The sequence below is a fragment of the Dama dama genome, chromosome 3, assembly GCF_033118175.1.
Source record: "Dama dama isolate Ldn47 chromosome 3, ASM3311817v1, whole genome shotgun sequence".
Lineage (NCBI taxonomy): Eukaryota > Metazoa > Chordata > Mammalia > Artiodactyla > Cervidae > Dama > Dama dama.
In genome coordinates, this window is record NC_083683.1 from 58,747,450 (window position 1) to 58,773,321 (window position 25,872).

Sequence of the window (25,872 nt, forward strand, 5' to 3'; positions counted from 1 at the left end):
AGCTCCAGGACATGGGGTTTGATCCCTGGGGCAGGAAGATCCCCTGGAGCAGGGCATGGCAACCCACTCCAGTATTCTCACCTGGAGAATTCCACAGACACAGGAGCCTGGAGAGCTATAGTCCATAGGTTCGCAAAGAGTTGGATGCAACTTAGCATGCACATTAGCTTTGGGGCTTCCCAGGTGGTGCTAGTTGTAAAGAACCCGCCTGTCAATGCAGGAGACATAAGAGATCCCTGGGTTGGGAAGACCCATGGAGGAGGCCAGGGCACCCCACTCCAGTATTCTTGCCTGAAGAATCCCATGGACAGCGGAGTCTGGCGGATTACAGTCCATAGAGTCGCAAAGAGTTGGACACACCTGAAGCGACTTAGCATGTGCACACACATTAGTTTTTATCTCTTGAACATATAGACAGACAACAGACAGACAGATAAACACACACACACACCCCAGAAAGAAACTAAAATACTCCACAGAATGTTTTAATAGTAAGGTTAAATCTACGTCCTTTGACTGATCAATCCTCTTTCATGTATGTAATTACTTACAAGGACAAAAAAAAATTTCATCCCAAACATCTGTATATTTAACACATAATCCCTCTGCTGGATTTACTTTGGATTTGGTTCTCAAAGCTAGACTCTAATGTCTTTAACTGAAGCTTTAAAAAATAGATTTTAGGTACCCAGGCTCTAATCTGAATTCTAGGGAGAAGCCTCCTCAGTGCGTATCAGATTTTAACAAGAACCATCTCATCTTCCAATATCCACTTTAAAAAATATTTTCCATGCTCTTTCTGTTATCTGCTTACAAAATATTGGACTGGTTTGTCTAATGTTATTTGCAAAGGAGTGACTTTTGTGTTGCCCTCTCTCAAATCCCAGGATAATCCTCTCTGAAGGTCTGATAGACTTTATAGAATTAATATGACATTCAGAGTGCTCTCAAGGCTCTGAGCCACACAAAGTATTTTTCCAATATTGTAATTTATCTGTGATCTTTTTACTGCTGCGTCCTCTAAAATACTCAGGAAGACAAAGTCAACATGGCTTATTCTCTAGTACTTTTGGTTAGTTATAGGAAGGCAATTTTTGAATGTGAGAGGTAGATGATGGTACATTCATAGTTTCCTCTTTGGAAGTGAAAAGTATCATTGTTTTTTCACCAATGGGTTTAATGGCTTTGGATACACATAGCTTAACTGGATCCTTTGCCACTCTCACAGTAACATGTACCCATTTCCCAGTATTGGGGGGATCTGTGGGGCATCCAGGTACATAAGCAAAATAACCTTCACACTAGGTTTGATAGAGGACTCTTAGCTCTGAGTTTTGTTCTGAAATTGCTTCATAACCCTGCAGCGTCTCAGGTTCCTGAATTGTTTACTTCTCAGGAGAGATAGGGGTGTGTGTGTCGGCCCATAGAGTCATACCTAATCACTAGCTGTTTGGTGGGGAATTGCTTTATTCCAGAGCTATCATCTCAGAGCTCAGCACTGGAGAAATAAGATTCTGATGTGTCAGAGTATCATTTTGAAGCCCTGATCATTGCCCAAGTCTACATAGAGAACTATGAAGGGCTGTGCTTGATGCTATGGAAATCTGAGTTACAAGGGATCAGGAGAGAGGAGAAAGGCTCGGAATTCAGATAAGTTTGTCTGTCTCAGTTTTGCCAAATGGTGGCTCTGTTTCAGAGCTCAACTCCAAGGGCTGGGGGGGATAAAAACTTTGAGTTTATTCTCCTCCCCACTTTATGCTTGTTTTAAATTTTTCCCTTTGTGGTCACATCTGAGTTTTCCTGACTTCTACACTCACAGAAACAATTTCATGCTGAGAATTGTTACAAAGCAGATCAGTGAATAAAAAATAAGTCAAATGTTCACATCTAAGGTCAAAACATTTATACTGCTCTGATAAAGACACCCAATAATTTTCTCATTATTTAAATGGAACTTATGTCTATAAGACATTCCCAGAAACAATCTTCCATGTAGCTGCAGATAAAGGATTTTTTTGACCACTAGCTCTCTACAAAACCTCTATTAACAGAGCACAAAGTAATTATATTGTCTGGTTGTTTGGTAATATTTGGAAAAAGTAATTGTTTAAAAAAGGAGAATATGCAGACAGGCAGATTTAATAATTTATATATCAATTTTGCCCTTTGGGTGGTTCTTATTAACATATAAATTAACTTATAAAGCATATTCTGAACAGTGCATAAATTCTGGGACAATTAGATAAAATAAAACCAGGCTCATAAAGTTTCCCTCTACACTCTAGAATTTCTTGTAGCTCAAAATGGAAAAGTAACTCAAAATTCTGAAAACATGTGAGACTGCCTCACTGTGCTGTAGAATTTTGAATCACTTCCAACAAAAGGCTTTCTTTAATATTTGGGCATAGATCGCTTGCCAAACAGGGCAACAAAAGGTAGAAAATGCAAGCATTAGAAGCTCTTCCTATATGTCCCATTGAGTTATTGAATATTCATACCCTACTTGTATGTTCGGAAAAGGTATTAGGATTCAGGGTGCAGCTTCTGCCAAAAGTCCACTTGTGAATAGACATTTTTTTAAAATTAATTAATTTTTTGAAAGATAACTGCTTTACAGAATTTTGTTGTTTTCTGTCAAACCTCAGCATGAATCAGCCATAAGTATACATTTATCCCCTCTCTTTTGAAATTCCCTCCCACCTCTCTCCCCATCCTACCCCTCTAGGTTGATACAGAGTCCCAAATAGACTTTTAAAATCTACTCTAGTAAAGCCCAGAAATCATTGCAGCAGTTTATGCCATCTAGTCTTAAATACTTTTGAAGCCCAGGAAATGGATCATGCCTAAAAGGCCCAGGATAGGGTATTTAAAAATATTATAGTATTTCTTTTTTTTTTTTTTTTTAAATTTTCTTTTTTTTAATTTTTTTTTTATTTTTATTTTTATTATTATTATATATTTTTTTTTCCAGTGGGTTTTGTCATACATTGATATGAATCAGCCATATATTATAAATGGTAATGGATAATTGATGATGGTAATTGATTCAGTAATATTTGAAGACATCTTTATAATTATTGTCCCCTAAGATCCTTCTTTCTGATCAGTGAGATCCCTTTCCGAATTCATTTATATTTGGGAAGAAATCTCAACATATAGAAAATGAAATGAATACCTTTTTGCCTTTTCATACTGTTCATGAGATTCTCAGCAAAAGATCTTCATGACCCAGATAACCACAATGGTGTGATCACCCACCTAGAGCCAGACATCCTGGAAAGCAAAGTCAAGTGGGCCTTAGGAAGCATCACTACAAACAAAGCGAGTAGAGGTGATGGAATTCCAGTTGAGCTATTTCAAATCCTGAAAGATGATGCTGTGAAAGAGATACACTCAATATGCCAGCAAATTTGGAAAACTCAGCAGTGGCCACAGGACTGGAAAAGGTCAGTTTTCATTCCAATCCCAAAGAAAGGCAATGCCAAAGAATTTTCAAACTACCGCATGATTGCACTCGTCTCACAGACTAGCAAAGTAATGGTCAAAATTCTCCAAGCCAGGCTTCAACAGTATGTGAACTGCGAACTTCCAGATGTTCAAGCTGGATTTAGAAAAGTCAGAGGAACCAGAGAGCAAATTGCCAACATTCACTGGATCATCAAAAAAGCAAGAGAGTTCCAGAAAAGCATCTACTTTTCCTTTATTGACTACGCCAAAGCCTTTGATTGTCTGGATCACAACAAACTGTGGAAAATTCTGAGAAATGGGAATACCAGACCACTTTACCTGCCACGGGGCTTCCCTTGTGGCTCAGCTGGTAAAGAATCCATCTGCAATGTGAGAGACCTGAGTTTGATCCCTGAGTTGGGAAGATTCCCTGGAGAAAGGAAAGGCCACCCACTCCAGTTCTGATCTGGAGAATTCCATGGACTGTATAGTCCACGGGGTGGCAAAGAGTCGGACACGACTGAGTAACTTTCACTTTTACATTTTACCTGACTCATGAGAAATCTGTATGCACGTCAGGAAGCAACAGTTAGAACCAGACATGGAACAACAGACTGGTTCCAAATAGGATAAGGAATACCTCAAGGCTGTATATCATCACCCTGCTTCTTTAACTTATATGCAGAGTAAACATGTGAAATGCCAGGCTGGATGAAGCACAAGGTGGAATCAAGATTGCCAGGAGAAATATCAATAACCTCAGATGTGCAGATGATACCACCCTTATGGCAGAAAGCAAAGAAGAACTAAAGAGCCTCTTGCTGAAAGGGAAAGAGGAGAGTGAAAAAGTTGGTTTAAAACTTAACATTCAAAAAACTAAGATCATGGCATCCGGTCCCATCACTTCATGGGAAATAGATGGAGAGACAGGGGAAACAGTGACGTGACAAACTTTCTTTTCTTGGCTCCAAGATCACTGAGGACAGTGACTGCTGCCGTGAAATTGCAAGACGCTCCTTGGAAGAAAAGCTATGACCAACCTAGGCAGCATATTAAAAAGCAGAGACATTATTTTTCCAACAAAGGTCTGTCAAGTCAAAGCTTTGGTTTTTCCAGCAGTCATGTATGGATGTGAGAGTTGGACCATAAAGAAAGTTGAGCACCAAAGAATTGATGCTTTTGAATTGTGGTGTTGGAGAAGACTCTTGAGAGTCCCTTGAGCTGCAAGGAGATCCAACCAGTCCATCCTAAAGGAGATCAGTCCTGGGTGTTCATTGGAAGGACTGATGCTGAAGCTGAAACTCCAATACTTTGGCCACCTGATGCGAAGAACTGAACTTTTCATTGGAAAAGACCCTGATGCTGGGAAACATTGAAGGCAGGAGGAGAAGGGGACAACTGAGGATGCGATGGTTGGATGGCATCACTGACTTGATGTACATGAGTTTGAGCAAGCTCCAGCAGTTGGTGATGGACAGAGAAGCCTGGCGTGCTGCAGTCCATGGGGTCACAAATATTCAGGCACGACTGAGCGACTGAACTGAAAGAACACCTATGATATTCACCTTCAAAATAAACAAGCGTTAACTTTCATTCCCTTCAGTTGTTTTTTCTTTTTTAAATAAAGCATTAAAATCTCTCTGTTTCCTTTGTCCTGCCCCATTCTCTTTTCTTTCCAAAGGTCAGTGTCATTTGTATATGTATCCCAATTGTATTTTTGTACCATATTAATGTTATGTTCTTTAACATAGTTTTTGTGATATTCTCCATAAATGTCTTAATTAAAATTTTTGAATTGTATTTCCTATTTGTTATTGCTAGTGTTTAAATTGCTATTGCTTTTTGCCTGTCAATCTCAAGTCAAATAATCTGAATTCTCTTAATTTTATAAGTTTATCTCAAGGTTCTTTTGAATATTTTAGGAAGGTAATTATATGGCTTACCAGTTAAAATTTTGCATCTTCTTTTCTAGCTCTGATACCTCTTTTCTTTTATTCCTTTGATTAGGAATTCCAGTTTGATTTTGCAGACATCTTCATCTCATGTTACCAGATATGCTTCTGAAGTTTTACCATTTAGACTAATGTTTATTGTTAGTGCTTGATAGATTCCCTTGATTAGGTAGGAGAAGTTATCTTCCCGCACAGGCTGTGTGCCCTTGGACAAGTTACTTAATCTCTCTTCACCATAATTTTCTCACCTATAAAATGAAAATAATTATAATTGTATCTACTTCATGGGATCATTGTGAGGTGGTTTATTATTGCCAATGATTGTCAGTTTTGATTACAATTAGAATGATTATTACCATGTCTTTGTGCAGATACTGTGTTAAGTGCTCCCATGTCTCCTCAAGTTTCCCAGCTTCCCCGGTGGTAGTATCATTGCTTAGGAATGGTGGAGCTACGCTTGAATCCTCTGACTCTAATGCCCATCTTCTTAATCACCACCTTCCTGTGACTGGAGGTTTATGAGAGGATAAATCCAAGAAAGAGTTCATAAATTCTGGCATCATTCTACAGTATCAGGTATCTGAGAGGGAAAAACAAGAGGACTTAGGCTGCCTGTGACAATTCTCATGTTGTCACCAATCTTGCTGCTGTTTAGACCACTCAACCCTGATTGCAGTCTACAAGACATCCCACAAACTTCACTGAAAACACTTCAAGAATGTCATGCCTATTTTCTTTGCCATGAAAAGGCCAACATAACTTAAACAGTTTTGTTTGGAAAAAGGATGTTTTTGGCATTGAACCATTTAGCATGAGGATATTTTATGGAACATCAAACATTCGATGATAGCTAACAATGCTGGTTTTGCTTAAATGAAAGCCAGCATGAAGCAACCAAATTGTTGCATCTAACCAAGAGCCACAAGACTCAGTAAGCCATGGGGGCATCTATATCAAAGGGAAAGATTTTCCAGCTACTACTTAACCAGAATGTTAATATCTTTCTGGAAAAAAAAAGCAAGGTAGAGGGACAATGAGAAAAAAGAAAGAGAAAAGGAAGTTCTAGTTATTGGGAACTAGCAAAACAAAGTACCCCAAGTACCTTCATTTCATGAATAACAAGTAGAAGTAGCACTCCTTAGAGGTATAAAATAGCATTGATAAGGATTCTGTAATTAAAGTTTGAATTCTGAGTAGTTACATTAACATAAGTAATAATGTGTAAACCATTCTCCAGTAGAGAATGGGAAGCTCCAAAGAGGGCCACCAAGCAAAGAAGAATAAAATAAATAAAGAACATCTGGACAGGAGAGCTCAAGGACTCCCACTATGATCCTCTCATTCAGGATTTACCTATCCTTTTATTTTTGTCCTTTTAAAACTTTTATTTTGTGTTAGGGTATAGCTGAATAACAAATAGTGTTGTGATAGTTTCAGGTGGACAGCCAAGGGACCCAGCCATACATACACATGTATCCATTCTCCCCCAAACTCCCCTCCCATCCAGGTTGCCACACAACATCTAGCAGAGTTCCACGGGCTACAGTATTACCTATCCCTTTATAAGAAAGGGTTAGAGCAAATACCAGAAGCATCCTCTATATTATTTGTAGTTTGTGGTGTTATGAATGGTTGCTTAGATTGAAAGTGGAATAGCAATATACAATATAGCATTCATCCTTTTACGTCAACATAAAGTCCTGAATAAAAGACCTCCATCTCAGGCATTGCTTATGGAACTATGGAGGATTCAGCTGATAATAGTGGTATAGGCTTGTTACCCATGCAATTTTCTCAGGAGAGAAAGGAAAAAACAGAGAGAAAAACAGAGTGAGAAAGAGAGACGTGAAATTAGCCCTAATGCCCTAAGGCATCCATTGTATGTAATGAATAACTTCCCTCCTTTGCATCTAGAATATTACTAGTTATTCTATGCCACCATCCTTGGAAGAAATGAGAATAAAATATTCAAATCACTTTTTGGTAGAGTCTAATTTTCTTGTGGAAGCTGCATTGAAAGAGACTGCTAGAAAATGTTTTCAGAGGAGGCCTTGGCCCATCTGGATGCGTCAGAGGTTTCACTGATGTGTTGAGAGATGTTGAACTATTATTTCTTGTTACTGACACTTCACCCAATGGCATTAAAATGGCCTTTAAGCACTGACTTTAGAGTCTAGCAGGCATGGACTCAAATTCTAGGTCTTGCATCTCTAGGCTGTCTGATTTCAGGAAATTTATTTATCTACACCTGTGGCATGTATGATGCATAACATGATAATAGTGTCTACCTTACAGGTTGTTGTGATTTCAGGAGACAATGCACATAAAACAGGCTTCAGTGCTATTGTTAATCACTGGTTGTGACAACCCTGAGTACCCCCCTCTGCATAGCTCTCCTCTGGGGGAGATGGAGAACAACATAGAACCATTAGACCTGTCTCCTACTGAGCCATCTGGCATCGATTTTTCAGCTGCACATCCCGGGGACAAGCTGCATCTCACTAGGGCCATAAAATAAAGGAAGCAATAATTTTCCTCTGACCACTCAACTGCTAAAATGAAGGGACCTGGAATTTTACACCCTCCAGTTTAACACAGAGAAAGCCTTGTAATAGGTTACCCTGTTGCTGGTTTCAAGAATGTTAGCTAAGGGGAAAGGGATATTTTGTATGCTAGAAGACCTTCCATTATCCATTAGCGTTGTGGTTTCTTTGAGTTCTTGTCATAAACTGAAGTGGTATTTTATGAAAAAATTAACCCCAAGTATCTTTGGAACCAATAAAATTATATTCTGTAGAAGGCTTATTCATCTTCTGTCTATATTTTACTGCTATGTAAAACATAAGGAGTGAGAAAATGCAGAGAAAATGCATGAGGAGAGGCAGAGAGATGAGCAAAGAGAAAAGGAAGAAGTATGTATTGATCCTAGTCTTTTTCGCTTTGACTAAATATGTATTTTCTGTTTTAAATTGGAGTATAGTTGCTTTACACTGCTCTATCAGTTTCTGCCAAGCGAATCAGCCATACATATACATATATTTCCTCTTTTTTTTTTGGACTTCCTTCCCATTTGGATCACCACAGAACTCCAAGTAGAGTTGCCGGTGCTATACAGTAAGTTCTCATTATTTATCTATTTTATACATAGTAGTGTATATATGTCAATATACATATATATGTATATATGTCAGACAAGGGAAATGCAAATGTATATAGTGTATATATGTCATGCCCTCCTCCCTTCCCGCCTTGGTATTCATACATTTGTTCTCTATGTCTGTGTCTCTATTTCTGCTTTGCAAATAAGATCATCTATACCATTTTCCCCCTAGATTCCACATATATGTGTCAATATATGATATTTGTTTTTCTCTTTCTGACTTACTTCAGTCTCTTTGGCAGTCTCTAGATCCATCATCTGCAAATGACATTATTTCACTCCTTCTTACGGTTGAGTAATATTCCATTGTATATCCATACTAAAACCAGAAATAAACAAATGGGACCTAATTAAACTGAAAAGACTTTGCATAACTAAGGAAACCATAAACAAGATGAAAAGACAACCCTCAGAACGGGAGAAAATATTTGTTAATGAAACAACTGACAATGGATTAATCTCCAAAATATACAAACAGCTCATGCAACTCAATGTCAAAAAAAACACAAACAGCCTAATCAAAAAATGGGCAGAAAACCTAAATAGATAGTTCCCCAAAGAAGACAAACAAACACATGAAAAGATGCTAATAAAAACATCACTAATTGTTAGGGAAATGCAAATCAAAACTACAATGGGGTATCACTTCACACTGGTCAGAATGGCTATCCAAAAAATCTACAAACAATAAATGCCGGAGAAATAAATGCCGGTGTGGAGAAAAGGGAACCCTCTTATACTGTTGGCTTCCCTGGTAGCTCAGCGGTGAAGAATCCGCCTGCAATGTAAGAAACTTGCAGGAGATGTGGGTTCTATCCCTGGGTCGAGAAGATTCCCTGGAATAGGAAGTGGCAATCCACTCCAGTATTTTTGCCTAGGAAATCCCATGGACAGAGGAACCTGATGGGCTACAGCCCATGGGGTCTCAAAGGAGTTGGACACTACCGAGGAACTAAACAATAGCCATAAAAGCTTACACTGTTGGTGGGAACGTAATTAAATATATATTTTCTAAGTCTCTTTTTCAGACTACAAAGTAAAAAGCAGAGCCAAGTTTTATTTTTTATAAATTAAAAACCATGTTCTGCTTTTCTTTCTGGTTATAAATATTCACTGGGCTTCCCAGGTAGTGCTAGTAGTAAAGAGCCCGCCTGCCAATGCAGGAGACATGAGAGCCGGTTTGGATCCCTGGGTCGGGAAGATCCTCTGGAGAAGGGAATGGCAACCTGCTCCAGCATTCTTGCCTGGAGAATCCCATGGAGAGAGGAGACTGGCAGGCTACAGTCTGTAGGGTCACAAGGAAGCAAGCACGCCTGAAGCGACTTAGCACACACGCATAAATATTCATTAAAAAATATAAAAAGGATATTGAAAATAATACTTTAAATTTCCTATAATGCTATTAACCAGATGTAAACATTTATTACATTTTGGTGCATTTCCTTTCTAGTATATTTTCTATGTGTATTTGTGAGGGTCATATTAAACATAATTTTTATCTTCCCTTTTTTATCCTAAAGGAAATCAGTCCTGAGTATTCATTGGAACAACTGATGCTGAAGCTGAAGCTCCAATTCTTTGGCCACCTGATGAGAAGAGCTGACTCACTGGAAAAGACCCTAATGCTGGGAAACATGGAAAGCCAGAGAAGAGGTCAGCAGAGGATGAGATAGACAGCATCACTGACTCAGTGGACATGATTTGAACAAGCTCCGGGAGCCAGCGACAGACAGGGAAGCCTGGTGTGCTGCAGTCCATGGGTCACAAAGAGTCAGACACAACTCTTAGTGACTGAACAACAGTAACAAATAGATTCTTAGAAGCTGAATTACTGAGATAACACATGCAGCACTTTTGAAACACTTTTAGTGTGGGATAACACTTTTAAAACATTTGATGCATATACTGTCAAAAAGCTTTGGGCAAGCTTCTGTACATTTATTCAGGTATTCACTTATTTCACTTATTTCACCCACTTATTTCACCCATTTCACTTATTCATACCAATTTACAGTATTTTGCATGCTCACATCCCTCCTCAACACTGAAAAGAAATTTTCTTAATATTTCTAAATGTATAAGAATTTTATTACATTTGTATTACTATATACATTGTATTAGAAAAAACATTTTAATATGCTTACTAGCCATTTATTTGTTCTAGGAATTTTCTATGTTTTCTGCTTATTTTTAAGGATGTTGTGGGTTATTAATTGATAAGTATAACTTCTTTATGTAGAAGATAACACTTGGCTGTATTTATTGCAAAGGAGGATGAATGGCTTAGCTGCTTGACTTTTAACTACGCAGCCCTGGCCCTGATGTGCAGAGGAAGGCTTAGCAGGAAACACTGAAGGCGCTATTGGCTGCAAAAGTCCTGGTAAGTGGGGCTAGCTGAGGAAGAATTAGATTATAGAGAAAGAAAAAAAAGAACATTTAAACAAACATGAGGATAGGGGAAAACCTTCCCAGGGAGCTATAGTTCACAGGCTTAATTAACTTCATGGCAAGAGGCAGTGGGAACAGCCCCTGGCATACTGGGCTGAAAGTGCTCCCTCCCAAAAGACCGTGCAAGGCCTGTCTCTAGGTGGGACATACTCTCCTTGTGGTATCTGGGTACCAGATGTGTGAGCACTGAGAGGCTTTAAATAGGCAAAATGGCAAATTTTATCAGTCATGAAGGTAAGAACACAGCATTATCTCAAATGCCATTCTCTGAGATAGGAGACAGTTTGCATGGGTAAATTTCACCATTCACCTCCATCTCTAATTCCAGCAGATGTGCTGTTTATTTGCACAGGTAATAGATAACCAAAGCTGACTGGCATTCTGGTGAGATTGAGATCAAGTTTCCTTCTAAGGCTTATTCCATCTTAGATGATATTGCTGCAAGTCTGCTATGATCTTTGTCGATATCATAATTTTGAGATCTTGGGATTTTTCTTTTTTCTGGGATAATGACTTTATGTACTAGGTGATTACTTTTTTATTTCTTCAGCGGGTGTTTGGGGAGATTCTGTGTCAATCTAGTATATTCTGTTAACTCTTCAGGAGGCTCATGATAAAGTGGGTCCCACAAGAGGCTTCTTTAGTGTCTGAGGCCCTGAAAGAAACATTCCCATCCCAGGAAAGACAGCTGAGGCTGCAGCAAACCAGGAAACATTGATTCTTTCTCGGCATTGCAAATGGTAGACTGAGCAGAATACAAAATTAGAGCATAATTTAATTTTTTTTGAACTTTAACTCATAAGAACAAGAAAATCTGATTTCAGACTTAAAGTCCTCTGGATATTTATATTTTTAGATTCTAATATGCAAAGAATTTTAACCTTTAGACTTAAATTTCTCCCCAGGAATTTGCAATGGAATGTTAGTTTATATAGCAATATTGGGCATCGCTATACTGGTATTTTATTCTTGGAGTACTTCAGTTGGCTAATCTCATTGCAAAGCCTCTGCTTGGCTGTGATGAGCAATGTGGCTGGATATAATTTGGAATAAGAAATAGAATGAGAATTTTCTTCTTCTATGACGTTCATGAAAAATAACAATGTCCAGAATGACTGTTACAGGGCTCTTCCTGTCTCTTCTTTCACCTGCACCACAGTCTAGGTTAGGTTATATTGCAGTAAAGATCAGCCATAAAACCTCAGTGGTTTAATACAAGGAAATTTTTTTCCCTAACTCATCCTATGCATCTAGTGCAGGTCAGTGAGCACTGCTTATCATAAAACTTACTCAGGAACCCAAGCTGATGAATGCTCCTTCTTGACCTGAGCTTCTTTCAGCATCATGGCAGAGGGAGGAGAACATGGTGAATCATAAACAGTGCACCTCAGCTTACATCTCATCAACCAAGAAAGCTGCACTCCAAAGAGGATGAGATAATATGATCCTACTATGTGTCTAAGAGAAGAGAACTGAAATAGTTTTCAACAGCTCTTCTGCAAACACTTTATAAAAATCCCACCTCCAAGTGTGTATTAATACACCACTATTGATTCCTCTCACTTAATATATTTAAGAAATTGAGTTTCTAAATGAATGTGGAAAATTAGACATCAGTTTGCACGGGTGAATGGTACATAATGATCTGGACGTGTTAAAAGCCATAGCCTGTGGCCGTACATTTTACCTGTGGGTAAAGACCCTGAGTAGAATAGCCTAGAGACAGTCATGGGCTGGGGGTGGGAGGGGGAAATGAAGTGTCTTCTTACTTCTGTTCAGGCCAACAGTTTCCTCTGTGTCAGAAAGGAATGTATTTATAGACCATTGAAAATAGATTCTCAGTCTAGTTCCATCAACTTGTGGTTTGTGTCTATACTTGACTTTGGCCAACATTGACTGTCAGTCTTAGATTGTAGTATTATTGTTATTGTCATATTTTCTTCTGTATTGCTTCTAATTGTTTTAATGGGGAATAGGTAAATGTTGCATCGGAAGCCATATAAAAATGTTAACTAGTGAATTTTTATAGTATTGTTCTATGAAGTCTCATAAAGGATTTATTTTCATTTATATTGTTGATTTTAAGTAATGTCTACGGATAAGTTGTTGATTTCCCTTGATTTTGATTGAAGAATTTAACTTTTAAATGAGTGAAAGTTTAATAAGTATAGAATATAAAACCTCCAAGCTAGAAGACTTAGAGAATGAACTTACGGTTGCTGGGGTTGGGGGAAGAATGGGGGGAAGCGATAGTTAGGAAGTTTGAAATGGACATGTACACACTACTGCATTTAAAATGGATAACCAATAAGGTCCTACTGTATAGCACAGGGAACTCTCTTCAATATTATGTGGCAGCCTGGATAGGAGCGGAGTTTGGGGGAGAATGCATGCAAGTATATGTATAGCTGAGTTCCTTTTCTGTTTACTTGAAACTATTACAACAGTGCTAATTGGCTACACCCCAATACAAAATAAAAAGTTAATAAATAAGAAAAACAAATCTCCCAACTAAACATTTCAGAGAATGTTTTAGTCCTCATTATTTTCTAAATTAGTTTGCTGGGATTACAGTATCAAAGTGCCAAAAAAACTAGATGGTTTAAAGAACAGAAACTTACATCTCATAGTCCTGGAAGCTAGAAATCCCAAATCAAGGTGTTAGTAGGGTTTATTCTTTCTAGGGGCTGTTAGAGAGAATCTGTTCTAAGCTTCTGCCTAGCCTCTGGTGGTTTGCTGGCAATCTTTGGCATTCCTTGGCTTGTAGAAGCATCACCCCAGTCTCTGGATTAATTTTCACATGGTGTTCTCCCTGTGAGCATGTCTGTGTCCAGATTTTTCCTTTTTATAAGGATACTTGTCATACTGGGTTAGAGGCCCACCCCACCCCAGTATGAATTTTATTAACTACAATAGTGCACCCTTATCTTATTGGCAGATGGAATCCAAGACTGCCAGTGAATGACTGAAAATGCACAGAGCACTGAACGCTACATATACCACGTTTTTTCTTATGCATACATACCTAAGATAAAGTTTACAATTAGGCACAGTAAAAGATGAACAACCATAGCAAATAATAAAATAGAACAATTATAACAATATACTGTAATAAAAGCTATGTGAATGTGCTCTGTCTCTTGCTACCTATCTTGTTCTCTCTCTCAAAATATCTTACAGAAATGTACTGTCTTTTCCATTTTAACTAATCACTTATGGCACGATGGACATAACTTTTGCAATCTGAGGGATGACAATGAAACTGTATGATTTTCTTTTTCCTTCTTCGTGGTTTGTTCTTACAATAGACCTTAGCAACCTCAGCATATGAAATTTTTCTTATAGAGTCAAGAACTTTCTCCTTTTCACTTAAAGGTAGCACTTTATGGCTTCTCTTTGGCATATCAGAATTGCCAGTAGCACTTCACCTGTGCTTTGGAGCCAGCATTAAGTAAAATAAGGGCTGAACACAAGTATCACGATACCATGTCAGTCTTGTAACCCAGACAGCTAAGTGGCTACTGGGCACGATGCGGTGGACAAAGGGGTGGTTTACGTCCAGGGCAGGACTGAGTAGGATGGTGTGTGAGTTTATCATTCTATTCAGAACAATATGCAATTTGAAACTTGTCAATGATTTCTGAAATTTTCTATTTAATAATTTTGGACCATGGTTTACCATGGAAAACTGAAACTGTGGCAAGTGAAACTATGGCTAATGGGGGAGGGGGCTGTTGTAAGTACATTTGCAATACCTCTTTCCAAATAGGTTCACATTCTCAGGGGCTTCCAGCACAGCTCAGTCGGTAAAGCATCTGCCTACAATGTGGGAGACCTGGGTTTAGTTCCTAGTTTGGGAAGTTCCCTGGAGAAGGAAATGGCAACCCACTCTCGTATTCTTGCCAGGAGAATCCCATGGACAGAGGAGCCTGGCAGGCTACAGTTCATGGGATCACAAGAGTTGGACACACCTTGGCACTTTTTTTTTTTTTCACATTCTGAGGTATGGAACATCAACACAGAAATTTGGTTAACTCATAATATATAGGAATATGAAAACATAATTTAAGCCATAACATTTACTATATAATAAAGATCTACAAAAATAAAAATGTTCCCTACAAATTCACTTGGCCCCCTTCGTAAGGAAAACATAATTGTAAGGGACAAATAGAAAGCAGGGGAAGAAAGTGAAATAACTTTCACTGAACTCTTATAATATGTCGGTAAATATTTAGGCATTTGAAGCATACATCATTTAATCTGATATCAACTGTTTTAGGGAGATAAGTATAAATGACAAAAACCAAGTTTCAGTAATTAAATTACTTTCCTAGGATAAATTAGAAACTGGATTCACACTAGGATGTGTCTGACTGCAAAGCCCAGGACTCTACCTTTTCCTTGGCTCTCTGCAAAACCAAACTATCAATAATAATGATATAGTAATAATAATAACAACCTCAACACATGGGAAAGTTTCACTAAAGCAATCATTTCTTAAATTAAAATGGCTAAAACAATCAGTGTTACATCTGACAGGGTGATAACACTCAAAGCTTCAATTCTCCCTGAACATTCACAGCAGAATTTTCCTTCCTACAGCTGAATAGAGGCTAATTCCTAAGAAAAAAGAGGGACAAAGAACAACAGAACACAATTGAAATATTTATGAATGCCAGAAATTAAAAATACCTTTTTCACATCTGAGTTTTAAATCTTCAGGCTAGTCATAAAGCCAATATTATCCTGAGAGTTTCATGACAGCGATAGCTAGCAGTTATTAAAGTTTCCTAGATGCCAAGCACTTTTGCTTGGCAAACGTATTAACTCATTTCAACTTCACAACGATCTTGTGGGTTAGGGATAAGATCATCTCCATTTTACAGATGGAGCAGAGGAACACAGCCCAAATTCAAAGCCTGGTTCTCAAACACTATGCCTAGCTCTTTCTCACTGAATAGAAATGTTAAACCATAAATGAGAGCTCTGTGTGGTCAAAATTCTGCTTTGTAGCCAAATCTTTCCTAATGGAGGATTTACAGTGGTTAGAGCAAGAGGTTTGGAATCAGTCAGACCTGAATTCGAATTCTAGTTCACCTTTTATTAGGTACCTGAACTTAGGCAAGTAGCTTAGCCCTCCAGCCTCATTTATCATTTTCAAAATTAGGATAATAACACTTTTGCCACAGGTTATTATAAAAATTAAATGAGGTAATGTATGCAGAGCACAATCACTGGAGCTTAGGTAATAACTATCAAATTTATTATTATTATACATAACACTTTTGAATTATATTCAGATACATTTTCATGTCTTATAAATCATGTCAACTGGCAACTTATCACTGTTTAAAAAGGGGAGTTCAAGTGCTTCAGGAGAAGGATAGGTACCTGTTAAATCAAAGAGATTATGGCTAATGTATCTGGTTGAGATCAAAGCAAAGCAATAGTTTTAAAAGCCTCATTTTGCCAAGGAAGAAATGATTTAAAATTTTCTTTTACCTTTATTAGCATACTGAAAATTGAGCCTGAATTTCTAAAATGTAAATGTATTTCCTTGAGTAGGGCAAAGACTTCCGAAGCCTCTCTTGGCTGGCTTTCGGTCTTGATTCTAATGAGAGCAGAGCATAGAGGAAGCAGAAATTACAGTCAGAGCGTTGCACAAGTAGATTAAGGAGGTCAGCTAGCAGAGTCCTTCTAGTAGCCCTTTCTGCTTAGGACTGGGAGCACCGGAAAGCACCTCAAGAAAGTTAGTAGAAGGAAGCATTTTCAGAAACACCCAGAGAATTTAGGAAGCATCCGGAAACATCAAGGTTTCTGGTCAGCTTTTCTGGTCTGGGTATAATGTGTGAAGGCTGCAGGCATCTGGGAGAAGCCTAGCTCAGGACGAAGTGTTACATCCACATGGGGTGGGAGCAAGTTCATGGAGGTGGTGGTAAGAGAACGCCAGGTCAATGGGGCTTTGCTGCTCTCCTGGTTCCCTGGAGCTCACACGTGGCAAATGCATGCAGGAAAGTAAGCAGGAGCACTGAAGAGGCACAGATCTGCAGCAGCCTGGGTTAGGTGAAGAGCAGTCAGTCCCCTTCTAGGAACTGGCAACAGAAAATACAGATTCCACTAGTGGGTGCTGGTATATACATGCTTACTTGGTTGCTTTAGTCATGTCCCGCTCTCTGAGACCCCGTGGACTGTAGCCCTCCAGGCTCCTCTGTCCATTGGATTCTCCAGATAAGAATACTAGAGTGGGTAGCCAATTCTCTTCTCCCGGGGATCTTCCCAACCCAGGAATCGAACCTGTGCCTCCTGCATTGGCAGGCAGATTGTTTCCCACTGAGCCCCCGGGTGGGTGCTGGTGCGCCTGCTTACAAACTGTGCAAGTTCAACCTACACCTCAGTGACCACCAGGCCAAGGAGCAATCTGAATCAGAAACTGCCTAGCAGCAACTGGCCAAGGCTTTCCAACCAGCTTTCCTCATGGCTAAATGTTAGCCTGTAGACCCTCTTCTCTTAGTACCAGCTTGGAAAGAGCAGAAGAAAAAAGCAAAACTCTGAATGACTGGAAAATTTCCTGAAGCATCCAAGCAGAGATTATAGAAATTGAACCATAGGTCACACAGATATCACTGGATTGTTCTAAAATGTAGTATATTTTCTTCTGCTGCCTGGTGGGTTGGGTCTCCTGGGTTAGAATGGATAAGGCATAAGACAGGAAGTCCAGTTCCTTTACACACCTTGCCTCATGTAAGAGCCTGTGAGGATACTTAAAAATCAGGGTATAGCTGTTTTCACACCAAGAATTGATTATAACCCCTACCAAAATGAGAATGCTATGGTTTTTCCTGTAGTCATATACAGATCTGAGAGTTGGACCATAAAGAAGGTTGAGCACTGAAGAATTAATGCTTTTGAATTGTGGTGCTGGAGAAGACTCTGAGAGTCCCTTGGACAGCAAGGAGATCACATCAGTCAATCCTAAAGGAAATCAACCCTGACTATTCATTGGAGGTACTGATGCTCAAGCTGGAGCTCCAATACTTCAGACTCCTGATGCAAAGAGCGAACTCATTGGAAAAGACCCTGATGCTGGGAAAGATAGCTGAGGGCAGGAGAACAAGGGGATGACAGAAGATGAGATGGTTGGATGGCATCATCAACTCAATGGACATGAGTCTGAACAAACTCCAGGATATGAAGGGCAGGGAAACCTGGAGTACTGCAGTCCATGGGGTCACAAAGAGTCAGACACAACCTAGTAACTGAACAACAAGATTAGAATGAAAAGTTTTCTTAAGGACCAGGCCATGAACCTATGAGAAAAACACGGGAGGAATTCAGACTATTGTATAGATATGCAGAGAGAAAGAAAGACCTAGAATATAGTTTCTCGTGTTCAAAATAGGCTTTTTGGATATGTAGCATGAAACTGAATTTGAAAGTCAGTCGTTTAAAGAAAGCCTTTGAAAACAGCCTACACAAGCTAATTTCTATGTTGGAAAAAAATGGCATTGAAGGTAGTGACAGATGACAAATGAAAGGATGAGTGTTGTAAGTTGGCTTCTGTGGAAATAGATGTTGAGACAGAGTTTGGGGGGCAAGATGTTTTAAGGGATCAGTACTTGTGAGAAAGGGGAAGCAGTAATGGACAGAAAGAGTAATTGATGAGGTTGTGATGAGACTCAGCAAAGCCTCAGCTAACCCAAAGGGAAACTCTAGAGTGAGAATTGCCCATTAGTATTGTTTCGCAATCTGCTGAATTGGTCAGGTCTTTACACCCCACCTCATTTAGGGTTGCCCTGGGAAGGGCATGACCTTGGCTGAGACGCCTTTTTATAGCTGAAGGAGATCCTGAAGGAGTTGTAAGCCCAGATGCTATCTGCTGACCACTCTCTCAGCTGCCAAGGCAGCAAATCTTTTCTTGAAGGGGGATCCGAGCAGTGAGCCTTAGGTCTACGGTCAGGGGTTGGAGACAGAGTTCCCAGTATCCCTTTGCTGAAGGACTCTGAAGTATCCATTAGTCCCAAAGGGGCACGCTCTGAGTACTGGCGGAGAGGACAATCCAATAAAGCCCTGAGGTTATGATGGAGAGGCTGCTAGGAAGACTTGCAGAAAAATAAGGCCAGCAGCCCCCTGATGAGTGCCACATGAAGGGGCGTCCCTTTCCAGCCCCTGTACATCTAACACCAGGAGGATTCAGCGACCACAGTAGAGCTGAGGACCCCCGTCTCACCAGCTGAACTGCACCTCTATTATTCTGTACAGGCAGACACCACCTTGGAGTGGAACAAAAGGAGCAACAGAGCATTTAGTATTTGTTGGGGTTACCTGACCAGAAATTGAATTCCCTAAAGAGATTTCAAATGAGTGGACCAGACTAAGGTTCCATATTTAGACTAAAACTTGGCTTTTAATTTCCCATTATCTACAAGGCTGAGAGAGCATCAGAGAGACAACATCAGCTGAGAAGTGCTCAGGGCTTCACTGGTGGCTCAGTGGTAAAGAATCTGCCTGCAATACAGGAGACACGGATTCAATCCCTGGGTCAGGAAGATCCCCTGGAATAGGAAGTGGCAACCCACTCCAGTATTCTTGCCTGGAAAATCCCATGGACAGTGGAGCCTGGCGGGCTACATTCCGTTGGGTTGCAAAGAGTCAGACCCAACAGTGACTGAGCATGCACGCGTGCAAGGAAACCACGTCTGCTCTGCCCGCTTGGTTGTAGTGTGAGGGCCACTTTATATTTGCTGCTTTACCAAAGGAAAACAAGCACCAAAAGTTCATTCCAGACTTGGAGGACAAAAATGACACTGGAAGAGGGATCAGGATTACGTTTTCTGAGAAAGTACATTATGCAATTGCTAGGTTTGGTGGGTGGACAGTGTAATTTTTCATTCTGGCTTACTTCCTATATGAAGTTCTGAAATATTAGGACCTTACTCATTCTCACTGGCCATAAAAGTTATGTGTTAAACAAAGCCCGAGATTTAGTCACCTACAAATCACTTCTGACTTCCCGCTACTGTGAAAATCTACACCCAGCATAAAAAAAAAAAAAGGTTGTCATTGATCTAGCTGCCTATGAACATTATAAACACCGAAGTCAGCAGCCAGAGACTAAAGAAAATTAAATTCACATAAATTTCTTCATCAGCAAGTAAAACCCCAAAACAACACAACTAAAACTCTGGAATCAAAGGATGGCAAGATGTGAGAAGCAGGAGGTATACTATCAGAAACCCAAGGCACAGCACAAAATTAATGAAGAGAGCTTCAGATGAGAGAAGCCTGGCCATCCCTCAGCTGTGCCAGCCGCTTCAACGGAAAGCCATAGATGAAAATGTCAAATAAAGCCTGGAACAACTGGGGTCTTAATTCAGTCTAAATTTACTAATCCCTTGAAAATGCACAAATGCTCAAAATGATCACTTTTATTATGGCCACAAAAGTCTAACTCTGGAAGGAGTTTTAGCCCCATTTCTAAACAATTTTTTTTTTTTTTTTTGGACAATGGAACAGAACCTTGAGGCTTTATTGTGTAATATCATTATGTGTACTCAGAAGTATGCCAATGTGTCTTTCCAACTGTGCTAAAAGATCTGTAAATGAACCTCCTTTCCTTTTTCCATCTCCCCTCGAGCTCCATCGTGTTGCAAATAGGACTGATTTTTATAACAATAACAACAACTGACATCTATTGAGCATTCACTATAGTCCAAGCACTATACTCAGTGATACATTTTAAAGTTTTAATTACAATCATTTAAAAATTTTAATTCCTCCCACTCTTCATGAGATAACCATTATTATTATCTCCATATTACCCTGAAGAATAGAAGGCTCAGAGAAATTAAGTAATTTTTTCAAAGTCTCATATTTAGGATACAACTGAGTGAAAAGCCAGAAAAGTGTCCCTAGGTGAGAAAAGCCAAAATTGGTGGTGAAATTGGCATGGTTTTGCCTGTGGATCCAGTGGTGTTGTCTCAGCCTGTGTTACCCAGACAGTAGAGCTGGAAGCAAGGCGCTTAGAATACTTCTACTTGATTAGGGAGTGCGTTTCCAGCTTGGGGGACAAGAGGCAGAAAAGGAGGAGCCAGTAGAAGACCACATTACCAAACTGGCAGCTGTCAAGTGAGACTGACTCTTCAGAGCCACAGGGTCATCCTTCAGGAAGTCACATAAACGGCATCTCAAAAGAGACCATCCAGAGGGAGAAAGAGAGATAGGCTGTTTATTAGCTGTCTCCTTCAGCAAAAGTTTGCCTTGTGGGGCACCCACTCCCTGCACTTCAGGGCTTTATGAGCAGAATCCTGTAGCGCTCTTAATCTTGGCATTAACGCCTCCCTGGGGCTGGAGATGAGAGGAACATGGTGCAGCCTAGTGCGAAGCACTGTCGGCAGGAGCCCATATAGAACTGCTGGTATTAAACAAGAGACGGGTAAGTCTGAGAGCTCCGACACCTCTGAGGGGTCTGAGACATGTGTGCCCTTCTTTTTTTGCAGGATAGAACTCAGTTCTAGAATGTTACAAGTGGTTGGGATGCTTAATAGTGACTGAAGTATAGGAAGTTAGTTTGTAATCTCAGGTAGACACTGAAGCGAATTCTTATGCTCTAGTCCAGAAAGCAGAGTCTCGGGGCATCTGGACAAACAGCAGTTATATAGCACAAAAAGGGTCAAGGGTAGAGAAGAGGAATATAAGAAAAGCCACCTAGTCATGAATTCTTCCCAGAAAACTAACCAGTGGGGTCCAAATTTACATACACGGAGGATCTCAAGAAGCGCACCCTCTTTCCTGGAGGAAACAACCAACTGTGGTGTGATTCCATCCAGGTTGGACCATTGGAGGGCTTAGAATACCACTGCACAGTTCCCTGACCTACAGTCTGATGCAGCATTTTGCTCTTATGCAATGACTTTCGAAAACAAAATCCCCTTTGTTTTGGACTCAACAAGATAATAGCCATAAGCCCTCCTGGAGTCTGTGACAGTAAAAATTTGTTTTAGCTAAAATTAAAATTTAGGTCTTTAACTAAAATTAATGGTAAAAGCCCTTCGTGATTAACTCTCTATGTGCCAGAAGGGAATCCTCATAGTTCTAAGCAAAGTGGACCATGATGAGGAAGTTACTTCTGATTGCTGGAGCCTAGGCCACCTGACTGTACTGAACTTGAAGGGCAACAGGGAAGGCATGTCATTTTCAACTAACATAGTGGGTGGCAAACTTTGCCTCACAAATGATACAAATTACCCAAACGTAGAAAGGAGGTTCAGGGCTCTCCAGGTGGTGCTAGTGGTAAAGAACCTGTTTGCCAATGCAGGAGATACAAGAGACGTGGGTTCATCCCTGGGTCAGGAAGATCCCCTAGAGTAGGAAATGGCAACCCACTCCAGTGTTCTTGCCTGGAAAATTCCATGGACAGAGGAGCCTGGCAGGCTACAGTCCGAGAGACTGCAAAGAGTCGGACACATCTGAGCGACTCAGCACACAGGAAGGAGATTCAGATTCTAGGTAACAAAAAGAAGGTCAGATGTCTGTTTTTGTCCCCATTCCCTCTTCTGTTAACTGATTCTTTGCCTGATGCCAATGTTCTCCTTGTAGCTGGGTCCCTGATATTTTCTGCTAGACTTCCTTGACAGCTAGTAAAGTCAAAAGAACAAAATCTTGCCAGACATAACTCTGCAGGTCTGTTCAACACTCCCTGATTGGTCTTCCTCGGTTTTCCTGGTCCAACAGCTGGCCAAGCCCAGAATATAATGCTCTTGTTACAAATCTGTCAGAAAACCCTGCCATATGGAATCTGAATATTGGAACCACTAGTGAAAACAACCATGTTACACAATGTAATCCAACTCCCCAGTAGAGTTAAGGCTGATAGATTGTGATATAAGAGACTTGGATGTCAGCCCTTGCTCTCATATTAACCAACTATGTGACCTTAAAGAAGTGACTCAAATACCTTGGTTTTGTAATCTGTTACAGCTTTTTGTTTTGCTTTTGTTTGTTGTTCTGCGGCCTCACCACGTGGCCTGTGGGATCTTAGTTTCCCAACCAGGGATTGAATCTGGGGCCCAAGGCAATGAAAGCATCGAGTCCTAACTAGTGGACCACCAGGGGTCTCCCCCTAATCTGTTTTTTTTTGTTTGTTTTATTCAAAGATTTTCGATTTTTTTTTTTTTTTTTAACAAATATACATGGGATTCAGTAAAGGTTACTAACTGAAGGAGATCTAATGCACAGATTCTCTGTGGCTTTGACACAACTTCTACATGATCAGCTTGCTAGTTAGGACTGTACGTTTGGTACTTTTTCTTGTTCTTCAGTCATTCAACCATGTCCAACTCTTTGCCGCCCCATGGACTGTAGCCGACAAGGCTCCTCTGTCCATGGGACTTTCTAGGCAAGAATACTAGAGTGGGTTGCCACTTCCTTCTCCGACCCTAATCTGTTTTTTAAAAAGTTTTTTTAAAAGAAAAAAAAAGCCACTGGACTTGGGATAGGGAAAAGAAAACTAATAAATGGGAGTACTGATAATGTACAAGGAATTTTATTTTCAGTCTTTACAGTAAGTTTCCTTGGACTAGTAGCCTTCTTCCCTGCTCATATCATCATATATAACCACTCTTACCATTTCAGTGTACCTCCTGCCAGAGTTTTTCTATGCATTTTAAACACTACGCATTAACCTTAGAAATCATATAATAGCACATATATATATATACATATATATATATGTTCATGTGTATACTTTTCTACAAAAAAATGATGGCATCTGTGTGCAGCTTGTTTTTTCCTTTAACAATAGGTCTTGGAGAGCTTTGTTTTTTCCCAATGGCTCAGCAGTAAATAACCTGCCTGCAATGCAGGAGATGCAGGTGGAATCCTTGGGTCAGGAAGGTGACTTGGAGGAGGAAATGGCAACCTGCACCGGTATTCTTGCCTAGAAAATCCTATGGACAGGGAAGCCTGGTGGACAATAGTCCAAAGGGTCACAAAGAGTTGGACATGATTCACACACACACACACACACACACACACACACTTGGAGATCTAGGTACCTAGAGATGGTACCTAGAGAGCTATCTCATTCCTGTTCGCTCCTGCATAGTATTTCATAGTATGGTGATAACTAGTTTATTTATCCATTTCCCTGCTGGTGGATATTTTGTTTATTTGCTGTTAGCCCATGTTTCTATTCCCATCTTCTATAGATGAGTTCCCTCATGGCTCAAATGGTAAAGAATCTGCCTGCAATGCAGGAGACTCAGGTTTGGTCGCTGGGTCAAGATTTCTCTGGAGAAGGTAATGGCTACCCACTCCAGCAGTCTTGCCTGGAGAATCCTATGGATAGAGGAGCATGGCGGGCTACAGTCCATGGGGTCACAAGGAGTCACACACAACTGAGTGACTCTTACTTTCACTCACAGAGTCTTCTAACTAAAAAATTCTGTGCCATGAAGGAAATGAAAATGTCTAAGGACATCATAATTCACTTCCAAAAAACTCATTTATTAAGCAGTGAATTAACACCAAATTGTGAGAAATATGTTACCATTAAAATAAAAGAGCTAAAGAGACCAAACAAAAGAATCTAAACAGGTCCAGGCAAGGATAATGTCTCTTTGGTAACTAGGGACAAACCAGAGTCTACTCTGTGCTCATTTAACCTTGTGACTCAAGGCTTTGCATGGATAATCTTGATTATAGCAGTTTATTCCAAAATACTTGAGGCTTAACAAGATACCATGCAATATACTGGATAGTACAGACGTTATCTTTTTAATCCTCAATAATAATCCTTTAGAGAAGATCTTCGTTTTGTTGGTGAAATCCCTAAGGGTTTAGAAAAGCTAAGTAATTTTGTCCAGAGTCACCAAGTGACAGGACAAGTTTCCAACCTAAACTCCCTGACTCCAGAAGTCTGCCTTCTTTCCACTGTCTATCATCAATTCCTTCTTTCTAGAGTCAGTTCAGAAAGACCTGCTCCTAAAGAATGGGTTCTCAAAAAAAGAAAAGCGTATGTTCTCACCTGGTGGAACAGCTGTCAACGCCCTGTCTGTGCTTGCCTTCTCAGCTCATCTCCCACTCTCTTCCCTGCCCTGGCCCTAAATTACTTAGAGTCTCCCTGAACACATTACTATGAACTTTGACACGTATTATTTTTCTTTTCCTGGAACACTTCTACTCTTTGTCCAGGCAACTCCTACTCTTCTTTCAGCTCAAACATCACTTCCTCCAGGAAACTTTCCTTGTAGCAGCCCCAAGATTAGGTTAGGACCTTTTCTGAGCTTCCTAGGTTTCTAGGACCTAAGTAAACAAAAAGTAAACAAGATGTTTACTTTTCATAGCATATATGACATAATGATAAATATTACAAGTTAAAAAATATTTATAAATATTCATAAATTATACATATTTGTTACCTGCCTGTCTCCCTATATTACACAGTGAACTCCTGTGCGTTGGCAGGCGGATTCTTTACCACTAACGCTACCTGGGAAGCCTTGAGAACGGATACCACAGCTTATTCATAATTAAATCTCTAACTCTAGCACAGTGTATATTACACAGTTGTTTAAGTTGCTAAGTCATGTCCAACTCTTGCCACCCCATGGATTGTAGCCTGCCAGGCTCCTATGCCCGTGGGCTTCCCCAGGCAAGAATATTGGAGTGTGTTGCCATCTCCTTCTCCAGGGGATCTTCCCAGGGATCTAACCTGCATCTCTTAAAATCTCCTGCATTGGCAGGAGGGCTCTTTACCACTGAGTCACATAATACACGATAGGCATTCAATAAATGTTTGAAAACTAAATCTCATAGTGATGACAAAAGTGGACCTGGAAGTGTACTTTTTAGCACCACTTGTGC

At 39.9% G+C, this 25,872-nt stretch overlaps 1 long non-coding RNA gene across 3 annotated transcripts; it reads right to left on the reverse strand.

Annotated features, from left to right (window-relative positions):
• Positions 1–2,976: 2,976 nt before the first annotated feature.
• On the reverse strand, positions 2,977–25,090 carry LOC133047111 (uncharacterized). Of its 3 annotated transcripts, XR_009690661.1 has the most exons (5): positions 25,034–25,090; positions 8,785–8,878; positions 5,756–5,979; positions 5,391–5,647; positions 2,977–5,012 (listed from the first exon to the last, which is right to left on the reverse strand). It is a non-coding gene; the product is annotated as an uncharacterized LOC133047111 (long non-coding RNA). The 3 variants fall into 3 exon arrangements; XR_009690658.1 differs by having other exon boundaries at positions 2,977–5,647; positions 5,756–5,907; XR_009690657.1 differs by having other exon boundaries at positions 2,977–5,647.
• Between the last annotated feature and the right edge of the window lie 782 nt (positions 25,091–25,872).